The following is a 12,713-nucleotide window of genomic DNA, read 5'->3' as shown; positions in this document are numbered from 1 at the left end:
AGAGGGACGCATGACCCCTCCTTGATGTTTAGGCAGGCTTCGCTCTGAAATGTTTCGGTAAATTCAGCCAGGGAGCTAACATTTAGTACTTTTACACACTTCAGCTTTTCCAGAAGTTAGCAAGTCTGTCAGTCAGACCGTGGGACATGACTGACCCACTGAAATGAAAGTGAGCGAAAAAGGGCAGCTTTTATTCTATTATTTTTACGAACATTACTATAAAGGGGAGATGCGTGTAGCGGTTAGAACTACAAATAGCGAATGAGCCAAAATTAAATTCTTTATGCCAGACACTATGCTCGACAGACTTCGGTCCGAATACGTCATTTTTATTTCATTCTTTCCGCCACCATGCGACTTTATTCAGTTAGCAGAGCATACCAGCAGTGAAGGAGTGATGGACGCTATATCTGACCTCCGTATATCCAAAGCCGTATCGCAAGGTCAGTAAAATCGTCTGGAGAGAACAAGAACAAATATTAAATACGTCATCGAATTGAAACCTTCAGGCAAAGTACATCCAACAGGCACTGACGGTTTCATTCTTATTTTTGCTTTTATAAATACCGGTATGGGTCGTATTCTCGTGGGTTAAGAAGGCTTCCTAGCACCTCTTCCTTACCAGTTTATTTTTGCATTCTGCACATTAGTGATACCTTGTTTTTTCTTGTTTAATCACAACTCCGGGAAGAGATGCAAGGGAATGGCTAAGGAGGAGGTGGGAAGGAGGGAAATTAAAAAGAAACGTAAGGATAGAGAGAGAGAGAGAGAGAGAGAGAGAGGTGGTTGGGTGATGTAGGGGGGAGGGAGGTGTCTCTGATGGAAGGGGTGAATTGGGGTTAAAGAAGAATGGAGGAGAGGCAGAAAACATAATGTTGGGACGAGTAGGGAGAACAAGGAGAAAGGAAGCGAGGGAGCAGCAGGAGAGAGGGGAAAGAAAAGGTGTCGTTTCAGTGTTTATGAGGACGTTCTGTACTTAAAGAACTTTCGTTAAAAGAAGTTTGATGAGAGAGAGAGAGAGAGAGAGAGAGAGAGAGAGAGAGAGAGAGAGAGAGAGAGAGAGAGAGAGAGAGAGAGAGAGAGAGAGAGAGAGAGAGAGAGAGCAGGAAGTGAAATAGTGAAGGAGAAAGAAGAGGACAAGGAGGAATAGGCTGAGAGGAGGGGAGATGGAAGAGATGGAAAGGGGAAAAGGAAACGGAAATTAAACAACTGTAAGGACGAGAAAAAGAATAAGAAACGGGGGAGGGAGAGCAAGATGAGAATTGAGGAAGGAAGGAATGAAGGAAGAAAGAAAAGGAGAAGAGAAGGGCGATAGTAAAAGAAAAGAAAGAGGAGAGATAAAATGAGAAAGAGGAGGAGAGAAAGAGGGGGAACTATAGATACAGAGGGGGGGGGAGAAAAAGTACAAGAAAAGAGCAGAGGGAGAGGAAGAGATGGAGCACGAGGAACAGGGAACGTTATTGGCTGGGCCTCTGACAATAAACACTTTTTCGCTAATAGCCAATGTTGCAAGCGAAGGGGGGGTGGCGAACATTCAGGGACAGGGTAAGATGAAGGGAAGGGAGCGGGGGAGGAAGAGGAGAAAGGAGACAATGACGGGCAGGGCGATAGCAAATGGAAATCAGGTAGGGAGACAGAGGGATTGGGAGACAGTTGGGGGGTTGAGATGAGGAAGTGGCGAGAGGGAAGCAAGGAAAAGGCACTGGGCGCGGGAGTTGTGTGAAAGGGCATGATGAAAGGAAGAAAGATAGAAAAAAGGATTAGGGAGGACGATGGATAGGGGGACAAGGAACAAAGGGAATTGGCAGGTAATAATCGGGATGAGAGTGTAGGGATGAAGGCGGTCACAGTGCCTACACCATAAACCGAGCACAATATCCCTCACTAAATTCCCCGGGTGAGTTCCCGACCAGATGTAATTCAGCAACACGTGTACCTACCCATTCTTTACGGCTCATCCTACATGTACACATTATCCAGGAGGAAGACTTTTACATTATAGTCTTGCTGTCACCAGACAATTTTATTGTTTAGGGAGGATTTGCCGGTCTGAGAGAGGTACATTTATTGACAAAATTAACCCTTCCACAACCGTATTTCTATCTTTAATTTGAATAAAATCGTCGAATGAGAGCGGGAATAACATGAGAAATACGCCACTGCATATTACCAATTAACCATGAGGATGTCATTAATTTTGCCCTTCATACTTTCTGATGCCTTACGATTTTACTCACCCTAAAAGCTGGTTAATGAGTGTACCTGGCCCTTTTTAACGAGCTATCCTGCATATCTCATTAATCCATAGCACGCCATTTTGTATTTTATTGGCAATTTTATTGAAGGATGTACCCAAGGCTTGGAAAAATACGTCCATTATTCTGCTTCACAATAAGGTGATATAAAAAACCTAAAGAACTACCATCCAGTTAGTCTAACACCTGTTGTGTACAGACTTTTCACAAACGTCCTAACAAATCGAATTAAGTAATTAAGCTAACAGCGAACCGTTCAGAGTGGAAAAAAAAGGAGAGGCCTTTGTCCTGCATAGGACTGACTCAGGGCGATGATTATTATTGTTATTATTACCACAATTCAAGTTGAAGAGAACACTAATGGTAAAGGAGACCAAATACTTCAGCCCTATGTCGTAGCTTATATACTGTACTGTTATCGCTATCATCAGACGATTTTATTAAGTTCTGTAGGAAATATTTAGTTTGGCGGGATTTAAAAAAAAAAACATTGTCTGAGTAAAATTGTCTGGAGAAACCAAGGAAAAAAAATGAAAAGTATATCGTTGTCCATAACCCATTAGCACCTTCACTACCAAGACGCCATTGCGTGTTTTGTTCTTGCTGCTCCCAAGATAAAAGCAGGATAACTATTTCGCACAGAGGTCGTAGTTTATATTCTGTTATTGCTACTATCACTTTTTTCTTTAGAAGAGAAAGAGAGAGAGAGAGAGAGAGACTCGTGACTGGGTTAGAAACATTCTCCATCTACTCATTCACAGCCTAACTTCTCTAAATAAACTGAATGAAATATAAAAATACGTCATTGGAGAAGAGGTCGCAGGCGGGCAGGTATGAATTTTATTCTGGCTGTTACCGAACGATTATATTTAGTTTATGAGAGAAGCCTGGAAGTGAGGAGATTTAAGTCCTCTACTCCTATGACATATTCATTATATTCTTGCTCTTGCTGGACTGTTCTTTTCGATTTAGTGGCCACTTTTCAAATTGGCAGGTATAGGTAATAGCATTCGTTAACACTTTCATTATATCCTTTTTCCTCTAACTTGGCCTATAATTGCCATCTCTCCATTTTCACTTCTGAACTGCAACAATATCGACACTCCAGTACGATGCTAGTCACGATGAAGCACAACAGAATGCACGGAGAAGGTAGCAATGACTTTTCTGCCGATGGCCAATTAAAATAAGCTACAAAAGGACGAAAATCTGTCTTAAGGTAAAAGCACTATAATACAGGGACTTCCTAAGCTGAGTAAAATCGTCCAGTAGGAAAAAAATAAATAAATAACCTCGTAAACCTGTGGCCGTCATGTGTATAATATTCTTTGCCACCGAACAGTTTTATTTAGTCAAGGAAAACAGCCTAACATTCGTGAAGGGGGTTTACTGAAGGCTATATCTGAAGCCTCAGCTAAACTAAATCGTCTGGAGGCGGGAAGAATACATTTTTAAGGACATCACTAAATACTAAGTTAAGGATTAATCCCAAGATAATGTGAGAATGAATAACCTAACGTGGTGGCTGTCGGCATACACGTGAGCATCCGGTGGTAACAAAAATAAAGTTAATACCATGTGTTGTTTATTTCAGATTACAGTTACATTCAACCATGACGCATACCCGACCACAGATGTCCATAAGCCTTCACTTTAAATCCATCAACTGTAACTATAGTTCATCCCATATTTCATTTATTTCTAGTTATTTGGGAAAAAGTTTCAGTGATGGAGTATGGGGACATATGGAAGGATGTAAGCTATGGTCGAGTGCAGTTCTGATTTGGAATGGAGTCTCTTGGTTCATCTATTAATACATAGTCGTCTAGTGGTAATCAGAACAAGAGAAATCGATTGGAAGCAGTCACAGAAAAAGGAGACCCATGGTGATATTTTTTAAGTCTTACAAGGAGGATGTGTATTTAAGAACTAGGGAACCCGAGGATGACAGGCCAAGCAGGGGGTCGAGCGGGGTACGTGTAGATAATTCAGTGGCGCATCAGTCATGGTATTTGCTATTCACATACCAAAAACACGACAAAAACACGCAGTTGCCGCGTCTCTCTCTCTCTCTCTCTCTCTCTCTCTCTCTCTCTCTCTCTCTCTCTCTCTCTCTCTCTCCGCAACAACGCACTAAAAATAAAAAAGAGGGTTGTTTGTTAAAGCATCATTTGGCCAGCCTTCACCAGTGTCAAGTTTGGAAATGATTTCTTCATGTGGATTAAAGTTACTGACTCATACATTTTATATTCTCTGCAAATTGACACAAATCTCTTGACATTCGCTTTCATCGGTGAATTACGAAATGCAGGGCTAGTAAATATTTGTACCTCTTATGTAATCTTCCATGTTACTGGATATCAGTTTACACGATGTCTGCCGACTGTAATATTTCTTTTTGTTATTTCCGTCTTGTAAGACCTGCTTCGTGCTAGAGAAGGTCAACTTCATGTGGTGACACGGACTGGATCAAGTGGCTCCACTGCCGGGTTATACAAACTCCCCTCATATTTTCCCAGTCCTTCGTATGGTGGACTGCAGGAGTACAGTAGGTTAACTTCCGCCCGCAGTACAGGCTCGTATCCAAATGAACCTGGGCTGCAATAACAACAACAACAACAACAACAACTTTTCACCATGCTCCTGGTCAGAAGGCCTGGGGAGTGGAGGGAAGGTGCTTGTTGTTGTACTGCCTACTTCATATTGTTTTTCGACTGATGTGAGAAAGTTTCTGTTATCGAAAAGCTAAATAATCTAGCCAGCATCTAATGGTCTATCAGGTCTGTTTATCGACGAAAAGCACACACATACACAGATACACGAGCTGGCGCCACGCAGAAAATACTAATACTAATTCTAATACTCATACAAATACACAAACATGAATGAATGTATAAATTTGAAAATACATAGCTACACCCATGGGCACATGAACACATTAATTCACACAGAGATACAAACACTGATCCCGCCCCCCTGTGTGTGTGTGTGTGTGTGTGTGTGTGTGTGTGTGTGTGTGTGTGTGTGTGTGTGTGTGTGTGTGTGTGTGTGTGTGTGCGCGTACCGCCGCTTCTCTTACTGATTTCAGCGTCTGTGTTCAATTTATAAACCTAGCACGTCAGAGTAATTTAACGGATCACCCTCCCGGGGTCAATACAGAGATATCACTCAGACAAGGAGCGCGTTTTCCCCCACGATACCACTTCACTTTGAAGCACTAAATTTTCATTATTTTTAGGGTTGGTACATCGGAGGGGGAAGTGGAATGGCCTGCTGGTTCGAGGAAAAATATAAAAGTTGGCACTGGAAAAATAGTTTATGGATCTACGTGCGTTCCGGAGACTTCATGCGATATAGCCTATATATATATATATATATATATATATATATATATATATATATATATATATATATATATATATATATATATATATATATATATATATATATATATATATTAAAGTTTTTTTTTTCGTAATTAGAATCGAGAAAATTTTATTTCATTTGTCAGGATGTCAGGACTAAATATCATAAATAATAGCTAGTAGCATAGATGTACTCTAGAAGGTTAAATCAAAGTCATTGCTAGGGCCTACAGGAACATCGTTTGCAAATTCCCGCTGAGGAATGCTACATTCAGCACCTTTTGACGCTTGACCGGAAAGCCACAATACATACACACACACACACACACACACACACACACACACACACACACACACACACACACACACACACACACACACACACACAGGCTTCTAGAACATTTCGACTAGAGTGTAGCCCACTTGATGGAAGTTCTTATATACGGAAAGAAAAAGGAGGAAGAGTCAGAAGGAGGCTAGCTACAGGAGCGAGAGGTGGTAGAGAGAGGGAGAGAGAAGAGGAGTCTAGAGACAGTCTGGGAGGTAACAGCGGGACTCTGCTCTATACTTCACTCGTGTGTGAGAGTGTCTTTTCAAGACAATAAAATGATAAATAGTCCCATACTCATTTTTACCTCTCCCGTCATTGCATGACAAAAGGGAACTAAGATTATCTACTTACAAACCTACTTACGAGCTACCGCTCGTCCACGAGTACATTATATGCATGACTGATCTACAAAACCCCACTACAAGAAGCTACGAAGTCTCTACAAGAAGGACACTAAAATATCATAACACACTATATAATAGCTAGTGACGTATACTGTATACTGTTACTGTGTAATATAGAGGTTTGAAGAAAGTTGTGCCTAAGCTCGAGATATCTGGAGGAAACAGCAGTGCACATTCTACAGCTAGATAGGGAAATTCGCAACACAGTATGACACCGGATGGAAAACTCCACAGGTGTGGAAACACGTGCCTCACGCAGCACACAGCCACTCATATACAGGGGAAATTTGAGAGACAGGGCAGCAGAGGTTAGGAGAGAGAGGAGGTACGGTGGGAAAGGCAGGTGGAGAGTGCACGGAATTAGCAAGCATAAACCAGTCTCGCCTCAATACTGCTCATGTGAAGATACTTCCTCTGGAGAATAAAACTGCAGTCAAACTCCAGACTCATCTTTATCTTTCTCCTGCCATCCAAGACAAGAACAACTTGAACATTCTCTCCTCTTAAAATCCTTACAATCTCACACATTTTTGGAAACGCTAGGCGATGGCTACGATACATTAAGTCCCACGAAGTATAGACGTCATATTTCTTAGAGCGCAGAGCGATATTATTACTAGCGACTTATGGGTTGCGAAAGTGAGACTATGCATTTGAATAGTAACAATTCCAGTATTGCACGGCCGAAGTTGCTTGGGTCACATTTGTTCCTGTAGCATGCAGGTGTTTTTTTATTAGCTCTTGTTTATGAAAGGATAACGTAACTTCATATTAGGACTTACTTGCCTACAGCTTGACTTTTTTTCTTTTCTAAAGCGTTACGTGTTAATTACCCCACCGAAATCGTAACCAGCAGGTTCCTGTCAGGTACTTACGGGAAGTGTGACCAGTTTCGATCCCCCGGTCAGCATTATGTGATTAATAAATCCCTACCACCCGTTGAGAATGGACTTCTCATAAAAATGAAGGTCCCTTTAATTGTTATTGTTTATACCTCTCCTCATATGTATTTTAGAGGTCGTCTCGGAAATGTGTAAAACTTCAGTTGGTTACTCTTAGACACTTCACAGTTCATAAACGTTATGTTCAAAAAGTTTCATTTTAAACCTTTATTAAACTGTCACATTAATGCTGGAAAATTATGAAGGAGTCCATGTCCGCCCATAAGGTAATTCCGTAGTTCCTGAAAATTGGAGATATGTCGATGTATCATTCATTTCTTAAAATTGGACAAAAAATATCTTCATGAAGCTTAACATATTTTTCCATGGATACCTAGTATAAGACCATGTACTGGCATTGAAACATTCTCCACATTAATACATGCTTCAAACTGCATCACAGACATACAGTACTCTAGTTACCTCAGTTTCACAGAACATCACGGGTGTGAATCTAATAGCACCTCTGCTTCACTGAAGCATTGCCATGGTGAAGAAGCTTGCGAAACCCTGTAATGAAAGTACACACACACACACACACACACACACACACACACATATATATATATATATATATATATATATATATATATATATATATATATATATATATATATATATATATATTAGGAACTGAAAAACTCACAACTTTTAATAGCAATTAATTTGGAATGATTCTTCTAAATTAACAGTCAAGCCATTTTCAGGTGCTTTAGCTGAAATGTTTTCATTCTGCTTCCAGTTTATTACTGAAGTGTGCCCTTACACAACAAACCATGAGACAGGACCTATTTACTTTAGTAACTTCAGTATACTGTATGTATATTTCTTATTGACCCTGAAACAGACCTGCATATGGGGCGATAAAAAGAAAAAGGCAACTGAAGCAGAAGGAAAGTTGATGACGAAAAAGTATATTGTCGGTTGGGACAGACTGTCTAAATATTGCTGGGATAGCGTTGAATAGGTGTCCAGAAAGGAAGAGGAGAGAGATGTAAGTGAGGCTAAAATGAAGTTCATGGGGTGTGCTGTTCCCTCTAATATCGCTAATGCCCTACACTAAAACATATATATATATATATATATATATATATATATATATATATATATATATATATATATATATATATATATATATATATATATTTTATATATATATATATATATATATATATATATATATATATATATATTTTATATATATTTTATATATATATATATATATATATATATATATATATATATATATATATATATATATATATATATATATATATATAATACAGACTATGAAAGTCATGCAAATAATGATTTCCAAAACTAATGTTCCTTCTTTGTGCCTCTAAAATATATGTTATTAAAGGAAGCTGTAGAGTGGAGGCATACGCCATGAGGCACTTGGCCAAGGTGTAGTCTCCGGAACATAAACCTTTAAATCTGTGGCAGGTTATTCAGCCAATATCCTGGGATGCAAGGCCATTGCATGATCCAGGTTACCACAGATACCTTCCCAAGGTACTTATTTCATGTGCCATCCCTCAAAGGGTGGATAGAGACCTGAGTCGAATGCTACCCTCACCAGGATTGCAACCAGGGTTTCGCGTCGATAAACAGCATATTGTACCTGTTTAGACAGGTTCAAGCAAACCACATACTGTAATTAATGCTCTCTCTTTCTCTCTCTTTTTTCTTTTGGAAGAAAGAATTCTAAAAATAACTACTTTTTTTTAAAGCGTTCAATGACTTATAATTCTTCAGAAAAATTATAATACTGTTTGCCGCTAACATATCCTCAATTTGAGGCTTAGTTATATCAGCGATACATGTATTACATCTGTTTTAGTGTAGGGCATTAGCGATATTAGAGGGAACAGCACACCCCATGAACTTCATTTTAGCCTCACTTACATCTCTCTCCTCTTCCTTTCTGGACACCTATTCAACGCTATCCCAGCAATATTTAGACAGTCTGTCCCAACCGACAATATACTTTTTCGTCATCAACTTTCCTTCTGCTTCAGTTGCCTTTTTCTTTTTATCGCCCCATATGCAGGTCTGTTTCAGGGTCAATAAGAAATATACATATATTGAAGTTACTAAAGTAAATAGGTCCTGTCTCATGGTCCGTTGTGTAAGGGCACACTAACGGCCATACCACGTTGAGTACACCGCTTCCCGTTCGATGAGCGAAGTTAAGCAACGTTGGGTCTGGTTAGTACTTGGATGGGTGACCGCCTGGGAACACCAGATGCTGTTGGCATCCCTACGTCAAGTTTGGTTGGTGGAGGATTAGTGCCCCTCCCTGTAAAACAATTAACTCTAAGCCCTTGGCCACCCTGTCTGGGATACATGGCGTCTGGCGATGAATATGTATATATATATATATACAGTATATATATATATATATATATATATATATATAATCATCATCCAATCCTACGTTGCCCCATGAGGAGTGTAGGAGCCCGGGGCTAGGCAAGTTGGTCCTGACATTTAAGATAAAAGTGACCAGCCTCACTCATCCCTGAGGGGATGAGCAATAAACCCCAACCACTCCTTGGATATAAACCTACACAGGCTCAATTTGATTGTAGCGCCGTAATTACTCACTAAACCACCAGGCGCCAAAATTTAGTTATATGGTTACTACCCAGAGTAGTAAATGGTTTCCTGGTGTACAGGAAACCATTTGGCTTGTCACGCAATGTAGTCACCCACAGGCAGAAGGAAGAGGAAAGAACGAAGGAAAGAAAGACAGAAGAGGAAGTGTACATTCACCCGCTGGCAGAAGGACGAGGAAAGAATGAAAGAAAGGAACACAGAAGAGGATGGAAGGAAAGAAGGATGGAGAAGAGAAAAGGGCAAACACCTGAGAACAGCACTATATCGAGTGAGTGGACGGTGAGCGCCCCACCTACCACGATATATATATATATATATATATATATATATATATATATATATATATATATATATATATATATATATATATATGTCAGAGCGATCACTATTTATCTTCATTGGACGGGGGAAAAATCCACATGCCCATTGAAATTTCAGCAGTTGATTTTCTTTTTCTATTCATATACGATGCTTTAATTTTTTATGCACCTACTGACACGTGGTATCCACTCTTCTCATTTACCTATACACAAAGTTAGTAAACCAAAGCTAATGTAAATAGTTATAACTTACTTTGATTTACTGCATTAGAAGTACATTCTTGGTACCTTAGACAATTTTATTTACTATGGAAAACTTCCCGAGTTGCGCAGAGATAAATGAAGGCAAATCTAAACCGTCCAGTTCGAAGTCTGTCCTTAGCACAGAATCATTCTGAGACAGCAAGCACATACTTAAATTACGTTATCAGAAATAATTATCACTTTATTTTCTTTTCATCTGTCGTTTTTTCCCAAGCAACTCAGATCCTCTACACGTATATTAGGATTGTTTGAAAGTACGCGAAGGATTATGTATTCAAATTTTATGGCATGAAATTCATAACAATATGGTATCGAGAAAAGTCTCCAGTGCCAGCTGTCAGCTCTCAGCTTTCAACGAAGGAAGGACACTGCTTAGAAACAACAAACTCAGCGATGTCTTAGAAAGAGTACAAAGGGATTATTACAAACAGGAACTAAAAGCTGTGACATGTGATGGCAAATGGTATGATAAAGATGTAATATAAATAATAAGAAGCAGTACCAAGGCAGAAATATATCACTAGAAGCAATACCAAGGCAGAAATATATCATTAGATGCAATATCAAGGCAAAATATATCACAGGAAGCAATACCAAGGGAACAAGAGTCAAATCGTCTGTAATAAATTCAGAAATGATTGGTGACCAGACTTTTATAGCCAATTCTTTTAATAGTTAAACTGCGTCTCTGGCAACCACTGTAAGAAAGAAATTGCCTACCATATAAGTATTTGCTTCCCGCCACATATATCGATATTTTTCCATCTACGCGCAACGTAACCATAATGCCAATAGACTTTCCCGGTACCACTTATTTTCTGTAGTTCTAAGCACCCAGTCTTCAGTAAACATCCGTTTAAAAACCAGTGCTTGGATAGGTTAGTTTTAGTTTGATTAGGTTTAGTTAGGCTGCGTAATGCATATGTTAGGTTGGATTACAGCACGTTAGGTTAGGATGCGTTAGATTATTATGGTCTAGGTAAGGCATGGTTGTTTTTCAGTCTTAAAATATTCAGTTGCCTTTGGCTGATGGTTCTCTTTTGATGAATTTGACTCTAACAAACACTTCTGTCGCAAATCACTAAGTTTTATTTGCTCCCTCCCCCCCCCCCCAAAGAAAAATAGTAATTAAAAAAAAAAAACTTTTCTGAGTCCCCCATGACTGTCGGAAAAGGGTGGGTCATAACTCAGTAACGAATGATTTCCGGCAAAAACATATGTCAGACTCAAATGAACTGCACTAAGAATTTCGGAAAAAATACTTTTGCACCAAAGGTTTTGAAGTAAATGAGAAAATTACCCAGTCTGTTTGTGTTGCCTCAATATCACGCCGTAAATTCCGAACTCTGGACAACGTAAGAAAACTATTAGTCTAGCTTATTAGTAATGATCCAAGTATCCTCTGTACTTATTGACTATATTCACATTCATTATAACACCTGACTTGGTGGTAGGTCGCGGCGACCATCATCGACTCACTTGATGTAGTGCTGCCTACATATTCCTTCCCTTTATTAGTCTGTTGCTGTGTCTTCCTTCTTTCTCCCTAGTTCTGCCTTTCCTTCTTGTCTTTTTTTATTACTCTTTTTTCCACTTCTGGTGGCTCAATACTGACTGTCAAGCAATATGATTCAATACTGACTGTCAAGCATAACAGTTTCCAGTCACCCGGAAACCCATTAACATACAGTATTGGGTGTCACCAAATAACCAGACAACGGGGTGATGTCGAGCCTGCTATGGTGTCTCTGTTAATTGGGAGGAGAGACGCAAATGCGACGTCCATCCAGAGACCAAACCTCCACACATTTCCCCGTGTCTCACTGTCGTGAGGCGCTGCCAACTGTAAGGGAAAGTCGGTATGCTGCATGGGACGGTCCTACAGGGGAGGTTGCTTGCCTGCAGTTAATGGGTTTGATCAGCCAGACAGGCCGGGGATGATCAACAACAACAACGTTTGACTGGGAAGTATACATTATTATCATGGGCAGTAAAGACATTAAACTTAAGATTTAATATACTCTGACAAACGTGCATGTAACACTGACGTTCCCAAAAGATTCTTACACACACACACACACACACACACACACACACACACACACACACACACACACACACACACACACACACACACACACACACACACACACACACACACACACACACACACACACACACACATGCCGCTTGAACGTGGCAAATCGTTTC

The 12,713-nt window shown here is 39.8% G+C and overlaps 1 non-coding gene across 1 annotated transcript; it reads left to right on the top strand.

Moving 5' to 3' along the window:
• The first annotated feature begins 9,437 nt into the window (after positions 1–9,437).
• On the top strand, positions 9,438–9,556 carry LOC145393095 (5S ribosomal RNA). The gene has a single exon (XR_013896113.1). It is a non-coding gene; the product is annotated as a 5S ribosomal RNA (ribosomal RNA).
• The last annotated feature ends 3,157 nt before the right edge of the window (positions 9,557–12,713 follow it).

The sequence above is a fragment of the Coenobita brevimanus genome, chromosome 23, assembly GCF_032717465.1.
Source record: "Coenobita brevimanus isolate Jiangsu-jjx chromosome 23, ASM3271746v2, whole genome shotgun sequence".
In the NCBI taxonomy this organism is placed as follows: Eukaryota; Metazoa; Arthropoda; class Malacostraca; order Decapoda; family Coenobitidae; genus Coenobita; species Coenobita brevimanus.
Note: the sequence above shows the minus strand (reverse complement) of the source record. Positions and strands in the feature narration are given on the sequence as shown.